The sequence below is a fragment of the Cupressus sempervirens genome, chromosome 4, assembly GCF_028749045.1.
Source record: "Cupressus sempervirens isolate cs-2001-9-10 chromosome 4, ASM2874904v1, whole genome shotgun sequence".
Taxonomy (NCBI): domain Eukaryota; kingdom Viridiplantae; phylum Streptophyta; class Pinopsida; order Cupressales; family Cupressaceae; genus Cupressus; species Cupressus sempervirens.
Window position 1 is genome coordinate 74,095,737 of NC_143121.1, and position 20,861 is coordinate 74,116,597.

Below are 20,861 nucleotides of genomic sequence, written 5' to 3' on the forward strand. Positions count from 1 at the left end.
AATAGTGTTATGACTGTGTTTGTCATTGATGAAAACATAGTAAGATTGACGGAGTAGTAGACTAAGATTTTTGAATTGAGGACACCACATTGCATATCTTCCTATGCACAATTAACAAAAAGTACTACAACATATATTTGACATGTGGTCAAGTGTGCAAAACTTGAATTGACATCGTACAAAAGATATTAGTGATTTATAGAGAACCACAGGAAATAGACCATTAGAAAAATAGTTTCTGCTAAATGATCAATACAACATATTATACTTGGAATGAAGGGTTATGTTGGTGTTTTAAAACTACTGGACAAAAAAATGTTCAATACCAGAATGATAACACTCACATTACCTAAGTATCAGCTAATTCCCATCATCAGCTATATGAGTAAACCATTTGGACCCAACTTTAACAAAACCAAAGGATGGTTTCCTACTCTTTTGGCTCTGCTAAACCAAGGTGGGTGTACCTAGGGATATTTTTAATGTACACTCCTATGTAAAGATTCTTTCAGTTTCATTCTAATTCTCATCTATTACCCCACTAACACATGCACAGTTTACCTCGATTCTTTCAATATTTTCAACCTTGTATATATCCCTTATTCATAGATCTGGTCCTAATTCTCTTAGAATTTACAAATATTCCTAGAAATAGTAGCTACCTAAGACTCAGAAAATACATATAAATGAGTATTGACCAGCATTCAAAACCTTAGACACAATTGAATAAAAAATGATTTTGATTTTATAAAATGATTTGATATGCATCAACAGAATTCATCCTTCTTACTTCTGACTCATGGGACTAGTGCCTTATCCATTGGGCAAAAAATTGACTATTGGCAGGAAGATCTAATTCAAATAACTTGTAAATGAATTGATTAATTGTAATCACCCATCTCCATTCTCATGAAATATCCCTTCAAGAATTCACAAACCCTACCGATTTATTGAAGCATTTATATAATTTCTTGAATTAAGAGAAACAATGAAATCAGTATACAACCCATCCAGATTGCATTCAGCCAATTAAACCTTATTTAAATGACTTCAAAGTATACAAACCCATAAATTGGAGATAGAAATTGATGACATAGATATAATGCAAATACCCCTTTGTATTATCTTTTTCATGTGACTAATACAATAACCAATAGAAGACCAATTGAATGCCCAGAATAGATTGCCATTTCTATCAATTCAATTTTCTTATTAGAAAGTACAATGGAAGTAAACTCAAAACCTTTGCATCCTATTGGACCGACTGAATGTACTTTTCTTGAGAGAAAACAAAAATTATTGATGCAGGAGCATCCAGAGGTATAAGGGCAATCCTGTGTCACCAAAAAAATGTACTTAGACTTAGTTTCTGTTTCATGTCTTTACATTTTTGGATACCCATTTGGCTCAAATAAAGGTTCCAACTCTCATAGTTCAACTATCAGTGCATTTGAAAATCTCAAAAAAATAGGAGCATGCAATTTGGCCATCATTTTGGTGACCTAGAAGGTGTGACTTGGCCAGATGAATGTAATTGAGATATAGAGCATTCCAGAAAAAGAATCAGGTCAAAAGGCCCCACGGTTTGAAAGTTATTGCAGTTTTTCAGGTTTTGGAGACCTCCTAAGAATGCTTCAAAGTCAGGTTTGGGGCATTAAATGACCTCGAAAAGGGTCAAAAAATGGGGGACGAGCAAAGCTAGTCCATAGGGCTATAGAGCGCTTTGAGAGCTTTTCGAAAATGTAAATGGTTCATCAATCGGAGCTACGATTCAAAAGTTATGCCTCCCAGAAGTTTGACTACCGTTTCTGGATTCTTCTAGATTTGCATCGACTTCTAACACGGCTTCTGGAACCTTCTATTTTGTCGGTGGATGCCTACTAGCACTTTCTAGAATGTACTCCTAGTCCTTAACCCTTCGGGGTCTATTTAAGGAGATTTTTGGCATTGTAAAAGGCAATTCGGATTGGAGCTTGAGAGGAGGTGCTAAAAGGAGAAATATTCTCCAGATTTATGCTATTGTGAGCCCGTAGGGCATGTTTTGAAGTTTATTTTCTCTGCACTATTTTTACTAGTATATTTTCTCAATTAATATAATTCCCCCTTTCTATTGTGTCTATTTTGTTGTTGGGTTGTGTCCCCATCAAGTGGTATCAGAGCGGGTTTTCATGAGTGTGTAGACAGAGCGTCGACTGTGAGGCAGTTTGCACCAGGACTGTGTGGTTGTGGGCTTGAGTTAGAAGATGCCTCCACGAAGAGAGTGTGGTGGAAGGGCCAGATCTATTGATCCTGAGGAGGTTAGAGCCCTTCAGAGACAGGTACAAGCATTGCAAGAGGAGCTTCGTAGAGGAGCAAATATTGCCACAGATGACAATAGTGAGGATGACAATGAAGAGGAAGTAATGGAAGTTGATGGGGAAGTTCTGAATCCTATAGAGGAAAGGCTTTTTAGGGCCATTACTAGGTTTGGGAAAAGACCTACAATTGAAGTGGGTATATTTTTGGGAAATTTGAAACCAGATGAGTTGATCGATTGGATCAATGAACTGGAAGAATACTTTGAGTATGAGGATATAAGGGACCCAGATAGGGTTAAGTTTGCAAAGGCCAAACTAAAAGGCCATGCCAAAATCTGGTGGCAAGAGGTTCAACTAGAAAGACTTAGAAGAGGAAAGGAGAAGATCACAAGATGGGATCACATGGTGGACAAATTGAAGAAGCAGTTCATTCCTGTGGACTACAAGCTTGATCTGTTTAAGAAGATGCATGTGTTAAAGCAAGCAGGAAGATCAGTCCAAGAATATACAGAGGAGTTTTACCAACTCCTGATTAGAGCGGGGCATGTAGAAGCAAATAAGGAGAAGGTTGCTCGTTATATCAGTGGGTTACGACCTAGCATCCATGAGGAATTAAGTCTGGTAAGAATGACCAGCGTTGAAGAAGCATACCAGTTTGCCCTACGAGTTGAAGAGAAGCTGAGTAAAAGGTTTGAAGGAAGACAAAGAGGGCGTGGTCAAAGAGGAAGGGGAAGTGGTAGATAGTCTGGAGGCCGCAATGAAACTCAAAAGAAAAATGAAGATGAGGGTACTAGCAGGAACCAGAGGAATGAGGGTTTCAACCACTCCCGTGATCAAGATTTTGGAAATCAAAGAGGAAGAGGTAGAGGACATGGACAAGGAAGAGGAGGCTTTTGTGGTACCTATTTCCATTGCAATGAAGAAGGTCATCGTGCCTTTGAATGCCCTCAACGACAAGGAAGGACAGATAGGAGAGCTGAGGGCAAGGCTAGGGTTGCTCATGTGGATGAGGATGTACAATCATCACATTCAGAGGATGCAGAAAGAGGAGAGACCTTGGTAAATGAAAGAGTCCTACTAAGTGGTGAAAATGAACTAGGACAACGGAGGAGTTTGTTCTGTACCAGATGCAAGTGTGAGGATAAATGTTGTGATGTGATCATTGATGGTGGTAGCACTGATAACTTGGTATCTGAAGAGATGGTCTCTAAGCTAAAGCTCAAGAGGGAGAAACATCCCCAGCCCTATCAGATTTCTTGGGTAAAAGATGATCATAAGGTCCTGGTAAGTGAACAATGTTTAGTAAAATTCAAAATTGGGAGTTACCATGATGAAGTTCTCTGTGATGTTATTTCGAAGGATGTTTGCCATCTATTGTTGGGTAGACCATGGCAGTTTGATAGACATGCAATACATGATGGACATGCAAACACATACTCTCTGAAAAAGGATGGAGTTTGCCACAAATTGAAGCCCATGAAAAAGGAAGGTGAAAAGGTATGTAGCAGTGCTAGGATTTGTCTTGTTGATGGAAGGAAGTTTTTAGATGGCATGAAACATCAGTGTATGTGCTCTGCTTTGATTCTTAGGAAAGATAAAGAAGGTAGTAGTGAAATACCATTTGAAGTTTCAGATTTACTAGGAGAATTTGGAGATATTATCTCTGATAATGTTCCAGATGGATTGCCACCAGTAAGGCAAATCAGTCATCAGATAGATCTGATTCTAGGAGCTAGTTTGCCTAACAAGGCTGCTCACAGGATGACTCCTACTGAAACAGAGGAGCTAAATAGACAGGTTCAGGAGCTATTGAGGAAGGGCTTGATTCGAGAGAGCCTGAGTACATGTGTAGTACCTACAGTACTTGCACCAAAGAAGGATGGAGAGTGGAGGATGTGTACAGATTCTCGAGCTATAAATAGGATAACCATCAAGTATCGGTTTCCTTTACCAAGGATGGATGATCTTATGGACTGCTTGAGTGGAGCTCAGTACTTCACAAAGATAGATCTGAAGAGTGGCTATCATTAGATATGGATTCAAGAAGGAGATGAGTGAAAAACAACCTTCAAGACCAAGGAGGGTCTTTATGAGTGGTTAGTCATGCCCTTTGGATTGACGAACGCCCCAAGCACCTTCATGCGGCTCATGAATGAGGTACTTAAGAAGTTCTTGGGAAAATTTGTTATTGTCTATTTGGATGATATTTTAATTTTCAGCAAGACTTTGGAAGAACATTTACTGCATATTCGTAGTGTCCTTGAAAGGCTAAGGGAAGAGAAACTGTTAATTAATCTAAAGAAGTGTGTCTTTGCAAAAAGGGAGTTAGTCTGTTTGGGATTTGTTATATCACCTGAAGGTCTCAAAATGGATCCAGAGAAGGTAAAAGCCATCTTGGAATGGCCTACTCCAAGGTCTGCTACTGAGGTAAGATCATTTCATGGTCTGGTTAGTTTTTATAGGAAGTTTATTAAGAATTTTAGTGGCATATGTGCACCTCTAACTGATACAATAAGAGGGGATAGAAAAGAGTTCAAATGGACTGCAGCAGCTGCGAGAAGTTTTGAATTGCTGAAGAAGAAGGTGACTGAACAGCCTTTGTTTGCACTTCCAGATTTTAGAAAAGTATTCCAGGTGGATTGTGATGCTAGTGGTAGCGCTATTGGGGCTGTATTAAGCCAAGAAGGTAAGCCTATTGCATATTTTAGTGAAAAATTGAATGATGCAAAGAAGAAGTATTCTGTTTATGATCAAGAGTTCTATGCAATAGTTCAGGCCTTAAAGAAATGGAGGCATTATTTATTGCCAAAGGAATTTGTTTTGTATACTGATCATCAGGCATTACAGTACCTAAATAGCCAAGGTAAATTGAATCAGAGGCATATGAAGTGGGTAGAATTCTTGCAGAGTTATACATTTGTGTTGAAGCATAGAAGTGGAAAATCTAACAGGGTTGCAGATGCATTAAGTAGGAGACAGTTGTTGCTTACAACAATGCAGGTTGAAGTAGTTGGGTTTGATGAACTCAAGAATTTGTACCCCGAGGATCCTAATTTTGCTGAAGCATGGAAAACTTGTAAAGAACCTGTTGCTGTAGATAGAACCAAGTGGTTAGACTATTTGATTCAGGATGTCATGTTGTTCAAAGGTAGTCAATTGTGCATTCCAAGGAGTTCCATGAGGGAAAATATGATTAAGGAGAAACACAGTGGAGGGATGGCAGGACATTTTGGTTGGGATAAGACCATTGCCATTCTTAGAGAACATTATTTTTGGCCTCAAATTACATAGGATGTGAAGAAGTTTATACAGAGTTGCCAAGTTTGTCAAGTTGCCAAGGGGTTTAGTCACAATACTGGCCTATATCAGCCATTGCCTGTTCCATCAAGGCCATGAGAGGACATAAGTATGGATTTTGTTCTTGGATTGCCAAGGACACAAAGGGGTAATGACTCAGTATTCATGGTGGTTGATAGGTTCTCCAAAATGGCACATTTCATTCCATGCCACAAAACTCATGATGCTGTCCATATTGCAGACTTGTTTTTCAAAGAGGTGGTAAGACTACATGGTCTTCCAAGGAGTATAGTTTCTGACCGAGATACTAAATTTGTGGGGTATTTCTGGAGGACATTGTGGAAGAAGTTGAGAATAGACTTGAAATTCAGTTCCACGCATTACCCACAGACTGATGGCCAAACAGAAGTGGTAAATAGAAGTCTGGGCAATTTGCTGAGATGTTTAGTTGGAGATAAGCCCAAGGGATGGGATTTGATTCTACCACAGGAAAAGTTTGCTTATAATAACTCTGTAAATAGGAGTACTGGAAAATCACCATTTCAAATTGTATATGGAAATCGCCCAAGGACTGCGCCAGAATTGAGGAAGATAGAACAAGGGGAGAGAACAAGTGCTGAAGCTGAGGAATTTGCTGAACACATCAAGCGTCTACATGAGGAGGTTCAAGCACACATTATCAAGATGAATCAAGAGTATAAAGCTAGGGTTGATGCAAGGAGAAGACATAAGGAATTCCAAGTAGGGGATCTAGTCATGGTGCACTTACGAAAAGAAAGATTTCCAGTTGGTACTTACAACAAGCTGAAAATGAAGAAATTTGGCCCCTGCAAAATTTTGAAGAAACATAACTCAGGAAATGCATATGAGGTGGAGCTGCCAGATGGTATTCACATTTCTCCCATTTTCAACATTGCAGATTTAACAGAGTATCATGATGATGGTGCAAATGAAGAGCTGGTTTTAGAGCCATGTCCAATTCCTGCTTCTAAGAAGGAGGAGATAGAAGACATTCTAGATCATCGTGTGGGTAGGAGTACCAGAAACAGGCAGTATGAAGAGTATTTGGTCAAATGGAAAGGACGACCGATCGAGGACTCAACTTGGATTTCAGTAGCTGAGGTTTCCCATTTGGGATTTCCTCTACCATCCCTAAAGTGACAGGGTCACTTTTCAATCTACCCTGGGTGTCTGATGCAGGAGCATCCAGAGGTATAAGGGCAATCCTGTGTCACCAAAAAAATGTACTTAGACTTTGTTTCTGTTTCATGTCTTTACATTTTTGGATACCCATTTGGCTCAAATAAAGGTTCCAACTCTCATAGTTCAACTATCAGTGCATTTGAAAATCCCAAAAAAATAGGAGCATACAATTTGGCCATCATTTTGGTGACCTAGAAGATGTGACTTGGCCAGATGAATGTAATTGAGATTTAGAGCATTCCAAAAAAAGAATCAGGTCAAAAGGCCCCACGGTTTGAAAGTTATTGCAATTTTTTAGGTTTTGGAGACCTCCTAAGAATGCTTCAAAGTCAGGTTTGGGGCATTAAATGACCTCGAAAAGGGTCAAAAAATGGGGGATGAGCAAAGCTAGTCCATAGGGCTATAGAGCGCTTCGAGAGCTTTCCGAAAATGTAAACGGTTCGTCAATCAGAGCTACGATTCAAAAGTTATGCCTCCTGAAAGTTCGACTACCGTTTCTGGATTCTTCTAGATTTGCACCGACTTCTAACGCAGCTTCTGGAACCTTCTATTTTTTCGGTGGATGCCTACTAGCACTTTCTAGAATGTACTCCTAGTCCTTAACCCTCCGGGGTCTATTTAAGGAGATTTTTGGCATTGTAAAAGGCAGTTCCGAATGGAGCTTGAGAGGAGGTGCTAAAAGGAGAAATATTCTCCAGATTTATGCTATTGTGAGCCCATAGGGCATGTTTTGAAGTTTATTTTCTCTGCACTATTTGTACTAGTATATTTTCTCAGTTAATATAATTCCCCCTTTCTATTGTGTCTATTCTGTTGTTGGGTTGTGTCCCCATCAATTATATAGGTCTCGGACCATCACATTGCCTTGAAAACTCATCTATATAGATATGAGTTGCAACAAGCAAAGGGAAAATGTGATTGACAAGTGTCCTCTTCTAATAATGAGTAGACTACCCCTTTACAAAAATATCCAGACACCTCAACTCGGAAAGAAACAAAAAACAATCGCATATGACAGCTGGAGCATAAAATCATCAATTTTGTCCTTTTCTTCAACTGCTCCCTATTGGTAAAGCTTTGATTTCTGTGATTGCTTCCCAAACAAATATTTCTCTTTTAGTGGGCAACTCACATTCCTTAGCTGCTGTCAGTTCATCAACAGTCTTCTGCCGCCTGTCATCAATAATCACCCTTCCTTCTATGGTAAACCTATTCATTTCAATTTCAACCTTAAAAAGGGTATTAGTTAGTTCATTGAAAAGATATTCATCAATACCATCTTGGAAAATGGATACCACTTGTGGCAAGTCTATAATGTGACCAAAAGAACTAGACCACTCACTAAAATCTTTTAGCTTGCCATCAGAATCAATAACATAGTGAATTAAAGAATAGAAACCATTTGTCAGCACTTTCAATTTGCTTTGGATTATTGCCAACTTCCTCGTGAAGATTTTCAATAAGTCTTTCACTTTATCCATACCCTCCTTTACAGAAATAACTTTATTTGGGAGATCTATCTTTTTAGCTAACAAGGGTATCAACCTGTCAAAAAATTGCATATATGGTCCCCATTGTTGAAAAATAGGCTCAAGCCATGTAACTACATCCTTGCATACTTGTTCTGTAGATTGTAAATTGATGAATGTATTATAGGCATCTTGAGATATTCTTTTTAGAATATTTATTCTATGATTCAATACATTTATCAAGGCATTTTTCTTGATGCTACTATCATATTGAGAAGCTTTTGTTTCCACACTAATCACAGGCACATGCATTATTTCTCCTATAGGTATTTCTTCTATTTGGGCCCCTACTTCTACATTTTTCCTTATTCCTTCCTCTTGCCTCAGTGTATGCTCTGCCTCTATAGTTGCCTTGAGTTGTTCTCTGAGGGATATTATTTTTGTTTCCAAATTTTTAATTTTCTCCTCCAACTCTTCTATTTTCTGGTTCTGCACATGGTTCATTTTGAGTTCTTCTTCATATACTTTCCTAATATCCATGCACTTATTACACATTGCAGCTAGCTTATCTTCTATTTCATCTACCTTCTCCTCGTTCATAAGAGAAAAATGTTTGACCAAGGTGGAGATCTCTTTCCCAGTAGAACTTTCTAATGTCCACACAATCATATTGCCTTGCACAGTCTCCTGTATATCCATCATTTTGGGTTTTTTAGTGTCAGGGGCGATGCTCCATACTGCTAGGGTTTTTGTATCTACATTAAAACCTAACCCTCTCTTGAAACCTTCACTGCTGGTGGCTTCATAACTGATGGCCTTATCTTGTCTTCTCATTTGATCCAGAACAAAGGCCTTCTCAATGTCCCAATGTGGTATTAGAATCATACCACTCCTATGTACCAACTCCCTGGCTTTTGCAAGATTCATTGTTTCACTCTTAGGATCATAAGCTAGTAATTTTTCAACTAATTCTTTATTCTTCTCTGGATCCTCTCCTGGCATGAGACTCAATGTAAGCTCATTTTGTTTAATTTTATAACGAAAACTTTTAAACTCTGATGATCTGATAAAATTATCATCCTCCATGAACTTTTCAGATTGAACGAGCTTGTCATCCAATCTTGATGCTGTAGCTTGTAGATCAGTAGAGGCCTTCCCTGCTTCTATAGCCCTTTGGTGAAAATAATTTTGCCTAATATCAGCAAAATATTCACTACTTCTAGACATTACTTGTAGGGCTCTGCTTACCACCCTCTCAGGGATGTGCATTGTCTTTTGTCTCTTATTTCCTTGTGGTACCCAGGCTAAAGTTGATGGCTGCTCCCCTTTTAACTCAATTTCTAATTGTGTATCTAGCTCAAGGGATTCTCTATTTACAATGGCTTCCTCTCCCTCTGGCTCTTGAGGCATTTGTGACATAATGTGGTCAAAATTATCCACCATCTTTCTCAAATTATTTGGGTATGGAATCTCTGTATAGAAACCCTTAAAGTTAGGGTTGGTCCTTTTCAAAGCCTTCTCCACTCTCCTTGTCTCTTCATATTTTCTCAATAACTCATTAGCCTCTCCTAGTGCTACTATGTTAACAATTAAGTCCTCTACAGGGATTGGCTTGCTTGGAGGCATAATGTAACCCCTAATGGTCTTGACCTCATTGGTAATGTAATTTTCAGGGTCATACATCCTATAGGGCCTAGAAGAAAAATTGTACTGACCAAGATACTCACTTAATTCCTGAAATGCATTCTTGCCTATTTCAAAATCTCCTATTTTAAAGGTTCTACATACAAAGGCAGGCTTATGCAAAGAAGGGGGTATCATTTCTTTATTCATCAATAAAAATTTCCAAAAGAATTCAATAATGGCCAATCTAGGGGGTAGATACTTAGGCAATAGATGAGGAGGCTGTGGGCATGAAAATATTCTGATTAATGTACATTCTTTGAAAAAAGATACTCCCCCAATTATGATCTAACTTGGTTTTTTCATCTAAGAAAGAGGACCTAAACAAAGTTTTCACAACATTAGGTGCCCTAAAGAAAGTATGATCTAATTGCCTCATGATAACAACATTGAATAAATTGAAAACTACAAGGGCATTTGAATAATAGAAATTCTTATGCCAAATACGAGTCTAGAGTTGCACAGATAACTCACCAAATTCATCAGAAGTTTGATCAATGAAGTCCCCATTAATGTATCCAATGTTGCTATATAGGATAAGTTGCATCAATAATGAATAATGGTGGAACTTGAAGTCTTTCATCTCTCCTTTCTTAGCATCACAAATCTGCACATGCATACTGTCAATGATAAAGGCCACATAATCATACTCCTTATGGTGGAAAGGATCCTATATATCACATGCCATCAGAAAAAGAGAACCATACACACAATCCTCTGCACCATCACTCCCCAACACTTCGTGCAACCCATACACTGTGTTTTTGAAATAATTCTTGAACCTACTCAAAGGTAAAAAGTCTCCCACCTTTTTTGGAATTAACCCTACCTTCTTAACTCTATAAGGAATATGTGGTAGCATGACATTGTTTACAAAATAGGTTTTATTTCTGTCAAATTTCCCTTGTAAATCTGCAATGTCAATAGGTACATCCATTTGTCCCATCAGTCCAAAAGCTTCAACAAAAGAAGTTCTTTCCAATGTACATAATAGACTTCCATTATGCCTATGGAAAGTCTTGGTTACTGGATTATAGAAATTTATCAAGGCTTTCAGCAAATCAACATTAGCAAACACTTCTAGAAATATCAATTTTGCCATATTTCTGTTCCATGGGTTACATACTGGCACATTCTCTATTCTATTCTGATAAAAGTACATGAAGAGATCATAACCAATCATTCTAGGGCATTCAACATCTCAAACAAAAACATAAGGGTCTCTAAAAATATGATCATTTGCAGAAATAGCATTTGATGACCCTGGAAGGAGTTTCAACCAGTCTTCTACATGCTTATTTGGTTTTTTGACCCTTGTCTTCTTTTCTGTCTTAGCAATAGACCTTTTCCTTTTCCCTTCTGGTGTATCCTCTACAACATCATCACCTTCGTCTTCAACTTTGACTTCTTCTTCATGCATCTCTTCAAATTCTTTGTCAGCCATGGTCTCTTCAAACTGCATTTTGCAATATCACAGGATACACAGAGCTCTGTAATTTTCAAATTTCAGAATAGAAACAGAAAACAAGCTTCTTGATGCTGACATTCAATCAAATCCTTAATGTTTTAATCATATATCTTCCATCTTTTTTAATAAATTTAGCATGCATGAGCTTTAAAACCATTTATGCGAGTTGTCATCAAGGTATATCAGTCACAAAACTTGATTCTGATGTACTTTTCAAAGCTTTATTTTACTTGGCTATGGCGTCTTTGTCCTTTTTGATTACCTAGCATGACACCTCAGTAGCTTTCTTTCAAAAAATAGTCTCCTATTCTTATGCTGAGTCAAACCTTCAATCTTTGTAACAACGAAAATGCTCTTGATGGATCTCTACGATCTCTTAGAGATGCTTTAGCATACCCTAATTGTAAGGACATAATGATGCATTGGCACTATTTCGAAGATCCACTTTACATTCTTACGACACCCTTTACCCCGTGAGATCTCAAACCTTTTCGATGCACACTTCCATTTTTACGACTTAGGCTTTTGTCATAAAAGTGTAAAACCCTTATCTTAGCCTTCTTCACCTTTTACACTTATATGCAACCCTAAACACCGCAGGATCATAAGCCTTTTGACTGTCACCTTCGATCTCACGATTCAACTATTCTTCATATGAGCGTAAAACTCTTCTCTCTTCTTTCCTTTTTTCCTTTTACACTCACACGTCCTCGTATTAGTGGAAAACCTAAAAATCTCTTCTAAGTCGCTCTGGTTACTTCATTTCCCAAGACACCATAAGACTTCAAAATCTATCTCGGGCTCCCACGCTCTTAACTTTACCCATAGCATCAAAATACCTTATGGCTCTCTTTCATTAATCCTTTATGCCTCTACAAGTTCCATCTACCTCGTATGCTCGGAGAGCCTTCCCAACTGACATCCTGCTCTTATGTTTACCTTTTATTGTAAAAGCATAAAGCCTTCTCTTTTACCTTCACCTACTTACCATTTTACACTTACACGTTGAGACTGATCTCGTAACTATGGAGAAAAGATAAAATAGCCCTTCATTCATATGCTTATCTTGCAAGTGTAAGGGCATAATGACAAACTGCCCTTCTCAAATATCAACGACCTAGATTTGATCTCAAAAATTTAAAAATAAGATCACCGTTGATTTCGTGCACATGTAAAATTCATACCTTAAGTCATATGCCAAGCGGGCTAGGCCCATCTGACATAAATGTCGTGTTTTCACCTGATTCACTGCAACTGGGCCCTTCTGACACTTCAACAGGTCCCACTCGACACATTTTCTTGCCAAAACAAGGCTTTACAGTTGTCCACAAATTTAAGAACGTATGCACATAAACACAATTGAATACTACTTTCACTCTTACGAAATCCTTTTACCCATAGAACTGAAAAACCTTTCATGCACCCTTTCAAAACAAACTTTATGCTACACCGGGGTATTACACTTTTACACTTATCCAGTGAATGTATATGCGTAGCTCATATCTTAATACTTCTCCATCCCTTTGCTTAAAATTCTTACTCGTAACCCTGTAACAAGAATTTCCAAAGTGCAACAGACCTTTACGCTCTTTCGCTTATGAAAACATACGTATGATCGGGAGGCATCTTGACACACCATTCTGCTATTATGAACAACAAAAAATGTAACCCCATAGAACTTGAAGTCCCTTTTGTTGCTATGCTACACCTTGAAATGTGACCATGGAAATAAAAGGAATATGGTATTCCGTTCATATGTGGAACCCTACACCATAAAACTATAAAGGAAAAAACTTAAGCACTTTACAAATCCTTTTCAAAAAATGAAAGGATAACTAGGGTTTTTAGACTTAGGACAATTCTAGGGCTGCATTAAGGGACAAACCCTAAGAGTTTAATAGAATTTAACAGCACATGAAATAGGGCACAAATAGGGAAACCTAAAAACTTAAATGATTTCTCACCAAAATTTTCAATTTTTTTGCAAATGTGAAAAATCAGACCAACAGGTTGCACAGTCAAATTGGAGGAAGTACACTGACAACTGATGACATCAGCAAGTGCACAGGTATGGAAGCCACATGTGTGAAAGTATGTGAACAACTGAGAGCTGACAATGTTACTTAAAAGTATGTTTCATTTAATTAAATATGGAGCCGAATCAAAATAATGTTAAGTATATGGAGCCAACTCAAAGGGTTAATAATTCAGTATGGTATAAAGGAAAAGTGTTTTCCAAGTTCTAAAAAATGATGGAGAGTGATTAAGAACTAGAGTAGACTTGCAAATTTCCAAGGAAGAAATCAGAGTAATTTTCTATGTGTGTAAGTGACCTTAAGGGTTACTAATGAGTTCCAAATCTGTTTGAATGATTTGAAGGTGAAGAGGTCAGACATATTGGATAGAGGAAAAGATTGTCCACATCTATTATTCTTAAAGGAATAGTACAAAGATCAATTGGATAGTGGGTTCATTGATATGATCTTTAAGCTATTTGGATAGTGGGTTTAGCTGCCCTCTACAACTCCTAACAAGGTTGGCACAACTCCAAACAGGGTTGGAATCTCCTAATAGAGATTCAATGTCTCCTAATAGGAACTCTTTGTACTAAGCATTGTAATAGACTCCTAATAGGGTCTTTTCCTCTAACAAGGAATATTTAGATTAGTACATTATTCTATGGGCATCATTCCCACTGGGGTTTTCCCTCTGATCAAGGGTTTCCCTAGTCAACATATCTAGTGTATTTGTGTGTGCACATTTATGTTTTCTATTTACTTTGGTTGATAAAGTAAGAATTGAATTAAGATTGTTATATAACTAATTCATCCCCCCCCTGCCCCCCCCCCCCCCCCCCCCCACAACTCTTAGTTATATTGTGAACTATTACTTCTAACATATCCTAGTCATCAATGCTTCAAGATTCTAAACATCATCATCAGAAGATTCACTCTTTTTAGCCTCATACTTAGTCCTTTCTCAACCAAGAATATATACATAGAATAAGGGAATGATATATTATTAGAAACTAAAATAAATTTACTAATGAGGCATGTTGCTATCTAATCTAAATGTCATATCTATTTGATTGATGAAGAGGATTTAAGAAATTTCTCATAACAAAAGTACCTAGAGGAAAGGTTGAGTTATGAAAAGGAAGCTACAATGGACATTTGATTAATTAGACTATGATAAGATAATTCAATTGTTTATACTATGAAGACATAGTAATATTAAGAAGTTTTGAGGATTATGCCGAGTGATGCTAGTGTTAATCGAGCTACTGCAAGTGTCAAGCAATTTAGTGTTGACTGAGCATTAGTATCGACTAAGTGACAGTATTGATGCCTAGTTAGAAGCTCTATAGTGAACAGACAATTTAGTGATGAATGAGTATCAAAATCTAGTGTTGGCCAAAGAAAAATATTTTTATTATTTGTGAGAAATCATGATTTCTAGCCAAGTCAATTGATTTCCTTGGATATTAAAAATTGTATTGAAGATAAAGATTGATGCCTTGACTCATTTAATTCAAGGAGAGGATTAGGTAAGATACCTAATGAATCAATTTAGTTAGAAGTTTCTAAAAAAGAGATGGAGATAAATAGATATAATAAATCTGTTGAATTAGATCATAAACCCTAAGATCTATGATGATTGTGAAAGTGACAAAGGATCAAAATTATCTATTTAAGGAGGCACAAAGGCAAACTAAACAGGGGTGTGGAGTGTGAGACACAAAGAGAATGAAAGAGAATTTTTTTTGTGTGTGTTCAAAGGTTTCCAGTGAGATGGAACAAAGATGCTGAAGTTGATAAGAAAATCTAAGCAAAAGGCTTAATTTGAATGTTTGAAGGGTTGCCAAGAAAATTGTGGATAAATATGACAAGGAAGGCTTATTAGTGACTCAACACATGAACTGAATAGAGATCTAAAATAGAAAAGTGAGTTGTAATCATTGTATTGAAATCCTTTTAATCAAATATTGGCCTAATAGTCATTAGGGCTCATTTCAGAAGAGTGAAAAAGTGGTGACATGTTGCTAGTGGTTTTTCCCAAATTAGGTTTCCACGTTAAATCCTAGTGTCAAACTTGTGTTGAATGTTTTATGGTGTTTTACATTTCAAATGTTTACATTCAGCAAGTTTATTATATTAGGATAATAAAATGATAGTTAATATTATTATTTAGATTACAGTAGAGACTAAGCAGTAGGATAATGTTAAACACAAATTGTTTAAGTGTTTGATTGTTCAATTTGTACTAATGGACCTTGAGTAACTAATTCACCCCCCCACCCCCAATTATTCTAAACATTCTAACAATTGGTATTAGAGCACCAATGCTTATCAAGAGAAGTTTGAATGTACTCAAAGTCAAAGATGATGACTCACAAAAGGGAGGTACCAAAGTTGAACAAAGAGAACTTTCTTGCATGGCAAACATTGATGAGGCTACACATATCTAGTATTAGTTATGTTGCAATAAACTTTGTGGATAATAAATATGTGAAGATAACAACTGTTCCTCTGACTACTCAACAAATGAAGGAAAAGAAAGAACATAATTAGGAAATGGTCAAGATTTCTTCAGCCCTAAGCTATGCCGAGTTTGATGACATAAAAGATTGCAACAATGCAAAAAAATGTGGGACAAACTGAATACCATATACGAAGGATATGACAATGTCTTTAGAGCCAAATCAGAGAGCCTATGAGATAAAGTTAATGAAATAAGAATGGAAAAGGGTGATAACATAGTACACTATTGTACAAGAATCAAAGGAAGTTTTCAATGCTATTCGAGGTGCAAAAGAAAAAATTGAAGATGAAACAATAATAAGAAAGGTATTGAGAACTCTACTTCCTGTATATGCCATTAGGAATTCTATAATACAAGAGTTGAGATGCACTCTCGGTAACAAACTAAATTTGGAAGGTGTAAATTGGTAGACTTATTGCTTTTGAGATATCTAATTTTGATAATTACACACCAAGTACCATTGATTTTGCTTTTAAGTTGTAGTTGGTTCTTAGCAAAAAAAAAGTCAAATGTGTGAAGAGTGATAGTGAAACTTTTGATAACAAGCTTGATGAATTGAAGCACTTATTGCAAAGATATTTGGAAGAGGCATAGGTAAATACAAAGGTAAACTACCTATAATTTTTTTTTCATGCAAAAGGTTGGTCATATTGCTGCAAGATGTCTTGACAAGGAAGACAAGGATGAGAGAAAGGAAAGAAAGTACAAAGGAAGGAGAGATGATAGAGGCTACAAGAAGAACAAGGATGACAAAGGTAAGAAATCCTACTACATTGTTGAAGAAGAAGCTAATACTGAATTTGAAAGTAACGATGATGAAGTTTTATATGTTGCTATGAAAGAAGATTCTAATGAAGATGAGAAAATTTCTTTAATTTCATATGTGAACAAAATTGACGGATGGATAATTGATAGTAGTTTCTCTAATGATATGATTGGTGATAGAAAGAAATTTGAGGACATTGGACCATACACAAATTGTTGTGATAAATTTGGTAATGATATTCCATGTACTGTGAAAGGTAAAGGGACTATTCAATTGACTAACAAAATCAAGTGTGACAATGTTTACTAGGTGAAAGGACTTAAAGAAATCAGAATACATATGTTAAGTATTTCACACCTAAAGAAATCATGATACATAGTTAAATTTCATCATAGAAAGGCCAAGATATATGATATTGATGCCAAGATGATTTAAAGTGGTCATCAAACAAAAGGTAACTTGTTCTATCTAGACTTATCAAATGAGACATGTTTGTTTCCACAACAAGAAGATGTTTGGTTATGACACAAAAGGTTATGTCATGTAACTTTTCACAATTTGGTGAACATTGGTAAAATCAAGAAAGTAAGATGGTTTCAAAAACTAAAGAAGCCTGGCAATTCTATGTGTTAACAATGTCAATTGGGAAAAATGACAAAGTCTAGTTTTAAGAGAAAAACATACACATCCAACGATATTTTGGAATTGGTTCATACTGACTTATGTGGACCTATTGATGTTCAAAGCTAGTATGGAGATAAGTACTTCATTCTATTTATTGATGATTACTCTAGGATGATGAATGTGATGTTTCTCAAAGCTTAATATGCTGCTTTTCAGTTATTTTAGTGGTATTTGGCTAGAGCTAAAAAAGAAATTGGGAAGAGTCTAAAGTGTTTAAGATCTGATAGAGGTAGTGAATTCATTTCCAACAAGTTCAATACATTTTGCAATGATAGAGGAATCAAAAGATAAATGTTAGAATGACACAATGCAAGGCAGGAGAATCACCAAAGGAGATGTCCTAGCCCCCAACAATTAATGATGTAGGAGCATCCTGGGTTAACTTGTTATTCTGCTCATCTTTGTTTATTCTGCTCATCTTTGTTCATTCTGCAAGTTGGTACCTAGCAATTCCTTCATGTGTCTAGTATTCCTTCATGTGCCTAATAGTTCCTTCATGTGCCTAGTAGTCCTTCATGTGCCTAGTAGTTCCTTCATGTGCCTAGCAGTCCTTCATGTGCCTAGCAGTTCCTTTATGTGCCTAGCATTTCTTTCATGTGCCTAGCAGTCCTTCATGTGCCTAGTTACTGTAGCAGTTCCTTCATGTGCCAAGTTACCCAATGTATGCCGAGTGACTCTTCATGTGACGAGTTACCCAGTGTATGCCAAGGGTTTCTTCATGTGTTGAGTTACCCAGTGTATGCCAAGTGTCAATATTTGGACGTGATCAATGTGAGTTGACTTGCGGGATTTATTTTCCATTACAACATTTATGTTAAGATCTTGTCTTGGCATGTGTCTAGACTATTTTTGGGTTGACCCTCCTCTTATGTAATATTCTAGAATACTTTTTAAGCCATTTTGACAAGTACATATAAAGTGTTTAGGCTTAGAGTTAGGAAAGTTTTTGGGGAGCAGATTGTAGAGTAGAAATGAAAGTGTGAATTTGCAGTTGAATATTTGAATGTGAATGTATTTTTAATTGGCCATAACCTAGAAGGCCTTATAGATGGGCATGTATGAAGATGTTTTGATGAATCAATAAAAGTATTTCTCTCTTCTTCCTCCTTTGGTTGTTGTTCCTTGTGTTTTCTTCCATTGTGTTAACTATTGTAGGGTGGTTTGGATAGCTGGGTGAGCCTTTGGCCCTAATTGTTCATCCTTTTCCTGTGTCAGTTGGTATAAGAGCTTGAGGTTCATCCTTGTGGCATCATGTAGAACCCTGATTCAAATTTTGTTGTAGGGTTGTAGATCTACAGATTTGATCTATAACTTGTAGATTGTTATGATTTTGTAGGAACCTAATTTGTAAAGATGGTTTGTGGTAAAGAAAATAATGTTGATAATGCTATATTAGATCAATTGAGACAAATTGTAGCTAGATTAGATGCTTTGGAGACAACTCATAGGAGAGGAACACATCTTGAGGATATAAGTGATGATGAAGCAATAGCACCAAACCATAATCCATAACCGAAAGAAGATCAAGATGAGGAAAGATTTTTAAGAGTGTTTTCTAGGGAAAATTCAAAGCCTACTATAGAAGTTTTTCCTTATGATGGAAAACTGGATACCAATGTTGTGTTGGATTAGATCTCTAATATGGAGAAGTTCTTTGAGTATAAAAAAACTCTTGATAATAGAAAGGTGAAGATTGCAGTCACTAGGTTGAAAGGTCATGCATTGCTATGGTGGGAGCACTTGCAAACTGATAGACAAAGGAGAGGAAAGGAGAAGATTAGAACTTGGCCAAAGATGGTGAACAAGGTAAAGAAAAAAATTCTTCCTATTGATTACCAAGTTAGCTTGTTGAGGAATATGCAAAATTTGAAACAAAAATACATGACTATGAAAGAATATATTGAGGAAATCTATAGATTGGACATCAGATTTGGACATGTGGATGATGATGTTGAGAAAATTGCAAGGTACATTAATGGATTGATATCTAAAATGCAAGATGAAATAAGTTTTGTGAAGTTGAAAAGTGTAGAAGAAGCATATCAATATGCCTTGAAAGTTGAGGAGATCTTGACAAAGAGGTAGAGGTGGTAGATTCTAAAGAGGCAAAGGTAGATCTTCTGGAGAAAGTGGCAAATCTGATAGTTCTATGTAGGATAAAGGCAAATCTGAATGGAAGAATGATGACAAAGGCAAGACTAAATGGAAAAGTGGTAATTCTTATTGAGGAGGTACTAATTCTTATCGAGGAAGAGGTAATTCCTATTCTAGAGGTGGATTTCATGGTAATTGTTTCAGATGTGGTAAAGAGGGACATAGATCTTTTGAATGTAGATCCTTTGAAAGTAGGCAAGGTAACATAAATTTTGTGATTCAAGGAGATGATGAGGGTTCACCAAGTGGACCTGAGGATGGAGAAAATCTGATGGTGAGAAGAACCTTATGTAATAAGGGAAGTTATGAGGAACCTGTTTTAAGGAGAAGTCTTTTCAAGACAAGATGTAAGATGGATTGAAAATACTGCAAAGTGATCATTGATAGTGGAAGCTCTACAAATTTTGCATTAGAAGAGTTGGTTACAAAGTTGTAGTTATAGAGGTTGAAGCATCCTAAACCCTACCATGTTTCATGGATCAAAGATAAGCATAAGATATTGGTAATTGAGCAATGCCTTGTGAAGTTCAAAATTGGACATTGCTTTGATGAAGTTTTGTGTGATATTATGCCCATGGATTGTTGTCATATTTTGTTAGGTAGACCTTGGCAATATGATAGATATGTTGTACATGATGGAAGATTGAATCAATATACTCTTTGGGTAAATGGGAAGAAACAAACATTGTTGCCTTTAATTAAAAGTCTAGATGAGGTTACTTGTACTATTGTAAAAATTTGCATGGTTAATGGGAAACAATTTGAAAAGGAAATGAAAAAGAATCAAGTCTGTTTTGTCATAGTTCATAAAGGACCGAGTGTTGGTAGTAATAATCAAATAATAGAAGCTAGTAATGACCGAGTGACAATAGATAATGATAGCTGAGTACCAATAGAAATTACAGAATTGTTGAATGAGTATAAAGACATTATTGCTGATGATATTCCTGATGGTTTACCTCTAGTAAGAAGTATAAGTCATTGTATGGATCTGATTCCTAGAGTTAGTTTTCCAAACAAAGCACAATATAGATTGACACCTACAAAGAATGAATAACTTAACAAAAATGTGCATGAGTTGTTGCAGAAAGGTTTGATCAGAGAAAGCTTAAGTTTGTTTGCTATACCTACTATATTAGCACCTAAAAAGAATGAAGAATTTAGTACTGATTCCAGAGCCATTAACAAGATAATAGTGAAATATAGGTTTCCTATGCTAAGGATGGATGACATAATGGATTGTTTGAGTGGAGAAAAGTATTTTACCAAGATTGATTTGAAGAGTGGCTATCATTAGA